The sequence below is a fragment of the Pseudorca crassidens genome, unplaced genomic scaffold (genome assembly GCF_039906515.1).
Source record: "Pseudorca crassidens isolate mPseCra1 unplaced genomic scaffold, mPseCra1.hap1 Scaffold_72, whole genome shotgun sequence".
In the NCBI taxonomy this organism is placed as follows: Eukaryota; Metazoa; Chordata; class Mammalia; order Artiodactyla; family Delphinidae; genus Pseudorca; species Pseudorca crassidens.
In genome coordinates, this window is record NW_027136324.1 from 642,501 (window position 1) to 652,500 (window position 10,000).

Consider the following 10,000-nt stretch of genomic DNA (forward strand, 5'->3'; position numbering starts at 1 on the left):
ATGAGAACTCATGGATTTGGAAGGGATGTTGGACTGATGTTCGCGTGCTACCGGATCCCACTCCCACAGGGATAGCTGCTGCACTGCCTTTGGCAGGCCATGGTGGGTGGGGGTGGTGTCTCTTCTTCTGTATCGGTAGAAATGATTTGAAGAGGAGGCAGGATGGGCATAGGTCCACTGCCTCACACCAAGGCCCTTTGGGAGCATTTCAGTGAATCGGGACAGAACATGTTTCTCCGTGCGGGGAGGGAACCGGAATAGGGCACCCCGAAATGGACCGCTTTGGCACACAGATGAGTTCGAATTGAAGGCGCTTCAGAAACGACGGGTGGGCGACGAGGACGCTCTGCCGCTCTGCCTCTCCCTCTTCTTCCTGACCTGAAAGGAGGACCAAGATCTTCCTCGAGAAGAAGCTCAAGCTCAGAGCCCGCCCTTTCGAGTGACTCCTGGCTTGGGCTTCTCCTGCGTGGGGGTCACGGTGCACGCGTTCCTCAGCCGTGGGTCGCTCTCTTCTCGAGCTGTCTTTTGGGGACAGGGGCCTCTCAGGCAAGAACTCAGAAGGATCGTCGAGGGAACGTCGTTTTTCCTCTCCCACGACTGATGAATGCAGACAGACACACAGGAATCTCGCCCCCCGCTTCCACCCCCGCCCCCCACCCCCCACCCCAAGTGAGAGGAGTCGCCGGACATCCTTGGGGTCACACACAGCCAGCCTCCGTGGCTCTTCTATGTTGCCAGGCTCCCTGGCCTTCACTGCCCCCGCACACCCCCCGTGAAGTTGCATCATCGTTCATAGTGTAAATGCTGTGAGAAGATAAGCTTTTCAAAATAAAATTCTCCCTGTCTTTCCTTCCCAAGAACACCATGAACACCTACTGTCATGTGCAGTGCTTATGGACCCACCTGGAGCAGAGGACCCTCTCCGACAGACACCCTCCCCACCCCACCCCACCCCACCCCACCCCACCCCCAGGAACTCACTTGCTCCGAGTCATCGAGGAGAGGGTGTCTGGTTCCGTGTCTTAAATGGGTGGGCCAATGACACGTCATCTCCTAGTAAGCCATCGGGTTCACCGGTTCGGGTTCGGGTTCGGTGGCATGAAGTACATTTACGTCCTCCTTGAGTTTGACTTTGAAAGTCTTGGGGCCCTGAGTAGGCCGCCCCCAAACGTGCCTCCGTGGCATAGAGAAGTTTTGGAATTAGACTGACAACACCACGAGAGGGACGCTCTGACTCTCTTTTACTTCTCCCCTCTGAAATCAGGAAGAAAATCTCTCACGTGAAAGGGGAGGGGGGCGGGAGGTGTAGACACCATGACGAACTGAACCGCCCTCATGTCTCATGAAATGTTCACGAATCATCTAAGTAGGACTGCTCCTAACGAATAGAGGGCATAGATGTTAACGAGATAAGAATGTTTAAGGGGAACTCTCCCCCCAATGATTGTTTTCCATAGGCCGACTTCAAGACTTTCCAACATCTCTGGTCATCTCTAGGCTTAGAGGTTGGCTAAGTGCCATTGGCAGGGTGAAATCTCAGCGAGTGTCTACATCACCTCCACATAAGATAAAATACTGAAATGTTCATGGCTCCACAAGTCTAAGGGTCTCCCTGCTTTGGACCTCTTACGGAGGAGAGACTGAGCATGTTTGGTTCCATGCCTAGATAGATCTTGTGCTTTAGGGAAAGAGTGTACTCGGTAGGAGCCTAGACTTCTACAAAGTATTCCATATTCACACTGTTCACTGTGGTTGGCTTCCTTACTTTCACTGACTGACTGAAGAAAAAAAAAAAAAAAAAACAGACAGTGTCCAAGGACGAGGCATTCCAAAGAAGGAACGGAACGTGTGTGGTCCAAGCTACCTGATGTCGCCATCCTCATGGTAGGAAGAGGACTTTTTTGGGGGAGTGGGGAGGCAAAGTAGAAGATATGCAGATAATGTTTGGGGGAAGGAGAAAGAGATTTTAGTCCTAAAGGTGGTCACTTCTCAATGGAAAAGAAAGAAAACGAGGGACAGGCTAAAAATGGGCACAGACGATTGGAAAAGGTGTGTGAAGAAAATGGTCTTTGGAAAGGAATCGGATCCGTGGTCAGGACTGACTGGATAAGATGAGGATGGATTCAAAGACAGAAATGAGTTTTCGTATCAACGTGAAACAAGTGCAAAAATAGAATTTAGTTGTCTCTCTATGTTAAAAGGACAAGGTTTGGGTTTGGGTTTAGGGTTTGGGTTTTTCTTTCATCAGTCTGCTCTGTCCATCATGAGAGATTAGATTAGATTAGGAAAGGTTTCTTCCTTTATCTTTAAGGAGAGAAGGAAGGAAAGAAAGAAAGAGAGAGAGAGAGAGAGAGAGAGAGAGAGAGAAGGAAGGAAGGAAGGAAGGAAGGAAGGAAGGAAGGAAGGAAGGAAGGAAGGAAGGAAGGAAGGAAGGAAGGAAGGAAGGAAGGAAGGAAGGAAGGAAGGAAGGAAGGAAAAGGAAGCAAGAAAGAAAAGCTTATGCCTTGTCAAAAGTCATCACTTATTTTCTAGGTTGCCGTTATCAGGTCTCGGAGGACTCACATCAGCTTAGTCCTCTCGAGATTCAAAGAACCAGGTGTGGCTCGGAACTGAAGAAGAAGCTTCTCTCTCTGCCTAGCAAGTCTCTCCTTGGGATGTCGGTGACCTGGCTAGCGAAGCACTGTTTCACAGTGACCTATATCCGATTAAGTGCTTTACAACCTTTTGGATATTTTGGACACACTTGCCCCCCGGTTGAAGGACAGGTGAAGTCCTTTGGACTTAGAACGCACTTTGAGTTAGGATGCAGGAGGAGAGGGCCCTCGAAATAGCCCAAAAATGTGTTCTCTCTCCTGAGAAACGAGAGAGATGAAACTGAGTACGTTTCTTGGAGAGCTTCGATGACACGGGAAGCGTCGTCAAAGAGGAAGGAACAACGTGAAGTCTACTTTGGCTTGTGTCTGTACACCGATGTGTTCTAACTGTTCCAGACATGATGGGATGTTTCTTCCTGGAAGTCTTCTCTGCCCTGGCATAAAGGGTTGTCTGTCGTCGTCAAAATGGAGGCTCACACGAAAGGGACGGAACCCAGTATCAGGGAGGTGTTCTAACCGACGTTCACGCCAAGGCAGCAACAACAGCCTGTTGAAAGGTGGTGGGGGTGGCGGGGCACACGTGGATCGAGTCCATTCTGTCCTGTCAACAGCCGGTCGGGGCTATGGCAGACGGGAGACGGCGGCCCGGCCGGTTGGTTACTCCCTGGCCAACCTCCCCCCTCCCCCACCCCCACACTCCACCTTGCATTCCTTCACCCACCCATGGTGCCTTGAAGATGACCCCAATTGTACATAGACATTGGCGGGAAGATTTCTACAGTCTACCGGCAACGTCTGACCTGTCATGCTTGTAACCCTGGGGGGGGGGGGGGTGGGGGGTGGGAACTATTTTTCTCTCTGGAAAGAAAACCTCCTCTCTCTGGACCCTCTGAACCCCAGCCACTGGACTTCATTCCACTGCCACTTAGTAGGGGTCATCCAAACATTCTTGTGGCCGTAGGTATGTCTTCCGTGTGGGTTGAAGTCTTCCCTCACTCACTGCAAGCCTGATGTCCTCACCGTGGCACAGAGACTGTTAAAAAAACAAAATGTGTTTGCCACTTGGGGTCTACCTTCCACAGCCTCCCCTGTGATCAGATCACGGCACCCGCTTCGCTGGGCAAATCCTACAATCCTTCACAGAAGCTCTTGCAAACTTTTTGGAACCGTCACTCGTCCAGTCACGCTCGATCATCAGGCAAGGTCGGCAGAACCGATGGAAAGACTGGACTCCAAGTAGAACAAGGATGACTTACACGGGATTGAATGAACTGATGAACAGGATGATAATGTGTATGACTACTTGTGTAAAGTAGGACGGATTGGGGAAGCGGGGGATAACTTAGGGGGTTGGGATGACCATGTACACATGACTGTACATAAAATCGGTAATCAACAAGCAAGCGCCTCCTACTATATAGCACAGGAAACTCTACTCAATACTTTGTAATAAACCTATGAGAGAAAAGAATGTGAAAAAAAAAAAAACCCTACGTAAAATACCTTTATATATATATATATATATATATATATATATATATATATATATATATATACATATATACATATACACACACACACGTATGTAGGTATATGTATATACATGTATGTATGTATATATATGTATATGTATATATGGAGGGGGGGAGAGAGAGAGAGAGAGAGAGACAGAGAGAGACAGAGACAGAGGCAGAGACACTGAGACAGAGAGAGACAGAGAGAAAGAAGAGACAGAGAGACAGAGGGATTAGGACTGATTCTTAAATCTTTTGTTTTCCAGGTACAAGGAAAAACAAAAACAAACCAACAAAACCCAATTTTCTTTTTTCTTTTTTCTTTTTTTTTATTTTTAAAGATGGACCTCCATTTGGTAACTTATACCTCTGTCAGCAGGATGGAATCACTGATCTTTTTCTCCCTACCTTCCTTAATTCAGAAACTCTCAGTGAGGCTTCTTATTTCCTTGGCAACCGAGTTATTTGCATACGTTACTTGGAGGCCAAAATTATGTTTCCATAAAACGGGGATACTCACTTGTGGATATGAAGTTCTGGAGCTACTCGTTTCCCTTAGGGTGTTGTTCTTAACCTGAAAACTGGACTGCATCCCGAAGTTTTTTGAGTTCCCTCCAATATCTGGCTACGACTCTCCCCATGAACGTTTGCCATTTTCTCCCACCCTTTTGACTTGGCCTCACTGAGAACTAAAATGGCCCTTTGCCTGAAGCTCTGCAAACGGAAGCTAGAGAACTTGACGAAACGGCCACAACGGCTCCTATGGAAACAATCCTCGTGCCTGTTTCTTTGAGAGCCACTCCGAAATTTGAACCAAACACCCGACGACATCATCAGAGGTGTTGCAGACTTCTAAAGTTGCTTCGACCCTGACATCTAGAAATCTCCTTCACTCACTCACTCACTCACTCACTCACTCACACACACACACACACACACACACATCCCTACACACACGAGTCACCAGCTCAGCTTTAATATGTTCCAAGGAACTTTCAGAGGAGGGAACTCTTGGGCTCCAGAGTAGGCCGCCCCAAAATCTGCCTCCATGCTCTATTGATTATTTTGAATTCAAGTGACTTAAGAACCGGCCAGCACAAGAGGGACACACTGGCCCGCCTTTCTGTCCTCCTGCGGAGGAAGATCTCAAGTGAAGACATCTGCTTCCATGCATGTCCATGATTCTCAAATGGTGTAGTGGGGTTTCCTGGGTTAGGAAAAGGAGGGGACATCTTTTGCCTGGAAAAAAAGGCCTGTTTCTCACACAACCTCCTCCCATCCCTTACCTCTCTCCCTCCTTCCCTCCCTGCAGTTTGGAGGGGACAGCCTAAGGGTGGGGAAATTGGGGAAAGAAAAAAGACAAAGCCATTCATTAAAGAGAAGCTCGAGGCAAAGTCAAAGGCTCCGACTTGACCGGAGAGCTTTCTGCATTTGAATGGAGCGATTGAACGAGGCCCTGCCGAATGAATCGTCCGGACCTCCCCTCCCCTCCCCCGCTCCTGGCAAAGGTCAGTCCAGGGGACTTAGGAAGGAGCTCTGGAGAAGGAACGGGGGTGGGGGTGGGGGTGGGGGCGGGACCAACAGACAATAGCCGCTGCCTGCCTGCCTGCCTGCCTGCCTGCCGGGCTGAGGCCTGAGGCCTGAGGCCTGAGGCCTGAGGGTCACCACGCTGGCTCTTGCAACACAATCCCTTCCAGGAAACTGCTGTGATGACTGTTTGGCAGTGAAGGATCAACTCTGAACTCTCTTGGCCTATTTCTGCAAAAGGCCCGAGCCTCAGCTACGACAGATTCTCTGGGTTTCTTGGCACAGGGACTGACCCGCACCCTCCCGTCCTGTCAGATCCTCCTTTGTACACACGCCTCCACTCACTGGAAGGGTTCTTTGGCCTCGTCCAGAAAACGAACATACAAAAAGAAACCCACAAACAAGACTGAAATGATGTGTTGGTAGTTATGGGAAAGAAACCTGCTCCTCTCACACACCTGAGGGCAGGAAGCGAAGGCAGGTTCTCGGCCGGAGGGGGACGGGGTGAACCGAGGTCGGTCAGCGCCCCCCTCCCCCCGCTTCTCTCCCGGGTGACGTGGGCCCCCCTTCCCCGCCTCTCTCTGCGCCCCCCATCCCCACCCCGCCCTGGTTCTGATATTTCACTCGGGAAACTTCTCTAGGCCGGCCGAGATGCCAGCTTGCTGTCCTGCCGTTTCATGTCCATCTCTATCAGCCATGTCCAAAAGGCACGGGAAATCATGGACAGCAGATAGCGCACCCAGAGTTGTGTGTGTGTGTGTGTGTGTGTGTGTGTGTGTGTGTGTGTGTGTGTGTGTGTGTGTGTGTGTGTTTGCTGGGGTTTCTGTCTGCGTGTGTGTTTGCTTTTGGTTTGGCTTTTTTTTTTTTTTTTCTTCGATAAACTCGCCCCATTTGGGAGTCGGGTGGAACACGGCGGGTGTCTCCTGGCCTGCCGCCCTAACAAACCCCAAAGAGACTCATTTTGGGGTCTCGGCCAGCCAGGTCCCCTTTCTTGGAATTCTGGTTTCATAAATCCGTCTCGTGTCCATGGAATTCTCAGGTCCAGCCATCGACCCTAAGGACGGGGAGGGAAGGTTTTGTCCCGGGGACATCTTCCTTCCTTGCCCGCCTCCTCGGGGTTCCGGACGCTTCGGTATGCTGACGTGCCGTGCCCTCCTCAGCTCCACCCCGACCCCCACCCCAACCCCCCAACCCCCCACCCCCCCGTTTTTGGGAACTCTGTGAACAGGGGTGGTGTTTTTCACAGCCAAACACACTCTCACCGTAAGACCCGGCCCTCGGAGGACTCCTTGCTATGAATGGACCCGAGGTGACGCGGGGAGTCGAACGGCTGAGGTCCACGCAGAAACCTGCACGCGGACCTTGACAGTGGCTGTTTTATTCCTCACTGCCAAGAACTCTCTCGGAGGTGACCGAGACATGTCTTTCAGGAGGTGAATGGACACGTACGTAGCCTGGGGACGAGCCGTAGGTAACATGCTTTCTCGGAAGAGAAAAACCATGGACGGGATGAACAGGTCAGCGGGGTGGTGGTGGATGGTGGATGAATAGGCGGAGGGCAGAGGACGTTTAAGGCAGGGAAACTCTCCAAAGTTAGGATCCTGATGGTATGAAAGCAAACGTTTTGCATAGGGCACTACCTGAGATGGGGTGAATCGAAGGGACCTACCTCTATGGGCCACCACCCCCTCCTCCCCACCATGAAAGCGCCCCAAGCAAGCCTGCTCTTTTTACCCCAGTTGAAGACCCTTGCTAAAGCCAGAAGGCAAAAAATGACCATGAGAAATCTGACCAGCCGTCGCTTGGGACAAGAGTGAGGCCAATGAATCCAGTGAAAAGTTGACAGAGGGGCCTGGGTCCCTCGGCTCGACCCCTTCACGGAGAAGCCAAAGCCTTTTACGCAGGGATGAGCTTTGACACACCTAGGTTTCTTCGGCCAGTGCGACGTTCATGAAACACGCTAAAGGAAAATGATCGATCGATGTGTTTGCCGTCTGCCTGAGCGCACGCGATACGAAATAGAAACCGGGGGAGGGGGTGTGTGCTGACGTTCGGGGTCTAATGGGAGAAACCTTGGAGGGTTTTTGCCCTTAGGGTGCCTTGGTCTGGGGTTGACTTGTGTGCGCTGAGAACGAGGGCCGTTATTGAAGACCCTGTGCAGATTTTGGACACCATGATCCATGGAACCCTGAAGTTTTGGAACCTAGAAATCTTTGGGTCTGCATTTGAGTTGGAAATCTTCTCCTTGACAGAAAGAAGCACACAGGAGGAGGAGGAGGAGGAGGAGGAGGAGGAGGACGAGGACGAGGACGAGGACGAGGAGGACGAGGAGGACGAGGAGGACGAGGACGAGGACGAGGACGAGGACGAGGACGAGGACGAGGAGGAGGACGACGAGGAGGAGGACGAGGACGGGGACGAGGTGGAGGAGGAGGACGAGGAGGACGAGGAGGACGAGGAGGGGAAATGGAACTGCATGATGAGCAGATCAGCTTTTCGATGTCAGCAAGGCACCCGCCGCCCAGTTCTCTGGGTGAACTGTCTTGATCTTGCACATCTCTACCGCCTCCGAAATGTGAACACAGCCTGCGATGGCCTGACTGAGACTAAGGCCAGTGGACTGGATGAGGTAGACCCTGAAACCAAAGGGAAGGAAAAAAAAAAAAAAGAAAGAAAGAAAAAACAGAAAAGCCAAAACGGAAACAAACAAACAAACAAAAAAACCCCAAAAAATAACAACGGGGGAGGGGAGGGGGAAGTGGTCTCTTTAAGAATACAAACCGGTGGAAGGGCTCCCTCACCCAAACACTAATTCGCCGTCTCCTTCGGGACCAACACGAATCTTAAAAGTCTTTCCCCACAGATAATAAAAAGCCTTAGCCATCGGAGGAAATAAACGTCACCTATTCCAACGGTTCTTTATAAATAAGCAAGAGAGCGAATTTTCGATTGCACTACCTGCTTCGTGGCTGACTAAAAGTTTTTAAATGAAAGCTATGAAATCTCTGGTCATGTCGATCTCTAGGTAGGTAGGTAGGTAGGTAGGTAGGTACGTACGTACGTACGTACGTACGTACGCACGCATGAGACAGACCTACAGACATTTTGGAAAAGGACTGGGGAGTGGCCTAGGGCCAAACAGGCCTTGCCAGCTAAAGAACAGAGGCCCTGGGGGCCTGAGTCTCAGACACACACCCGCCCACCCACCCACACCCACCCACCCACCCACGTACACACGCGCGCGCGCAGCGCGCGCACACACACACACACACACACACACACACACACACACACACACGAGGCTCTCGGGAGTAAAAGATTAACTTTACCTCTGTTGACACCACGACTATACCTAGTTGTCCCAAGACGAGGAGCTCCACTGTACATTTAACCCTTATCTGTTCCTGTGCTTTCTTGCAGAAAATTCTCATGTGCTTCTTTCCCCTCGTGGAAGCGCTTGCTATTCCCCATAGGTAGCCACCGTGCAACCAGCTGCTGCAGATCCGAGAATTTGGAGGATTCCTGGAAAGGATCGGTGATCCCGAGACAAACTCTCCCTTCCGTGATCAGAGCAACTCGGGGCGGTGTCTCTCCCCCCCAACCCCCCCCCGCCCCCCCCACCGCCTTCTCCCTTGTGTACCAGCTATCTCTTTTAATAAAATAATAGTAATGATAATGATAATAATAATAATAAAATAAATTTAAAAAAAAGTTTTGCTTTGCTGACCTTAGAGTCTTGTGGAAGCGATCTTCGTTTCTATGGCACTGCTGTGCAAGAATCTGGGAAGGCCCTGGTAACAGGTATGTCTGTAGCTACCTTCTAGAGCTGGCCTGTTCCTACGTACGGATCCGAGTGCCACAATTAACTTGGGAAAGAGCTCTCTTGAAGGGCTTAGGAGGAAGCACTCCCGAATTATTCAGTCTACTAGAGAGGGACCCAAAGGGTTTTGCAAGTTCACGTGATCTAGGATGAACCCTCCGGCTGAGAATAGCCAGGGTCAACGTATGGGTTTTATGAAACTAGGCATGTCTTTGGGGTGATCGGCATTCGAGGTCATCCTTTTCTTCTATCTACGTCGACCCCAAATCCAATAAGTTCACGGGAGTGAACCAAGTTCGTCAGCAAGGAAAAGAACTTGGGGATGATGGCTGACACCGTCTAAAGTCTCAGGAAATGTTCACGGGTCATCTCGTCGTCATGGGATTTAGAACAAGTGATGTCGATAGCTCTAGGTGGAGGAACTCCTTAAGAAAGGTTATGTTTTTTGGTATGTCTACTTAAAAACAGTTTCTCCCAGACCTTTTGGGTCACTTTAGGAACTTTAGTGTTGGTGTAAGCGGAATGATGGGGAGGGAATTCGTGGA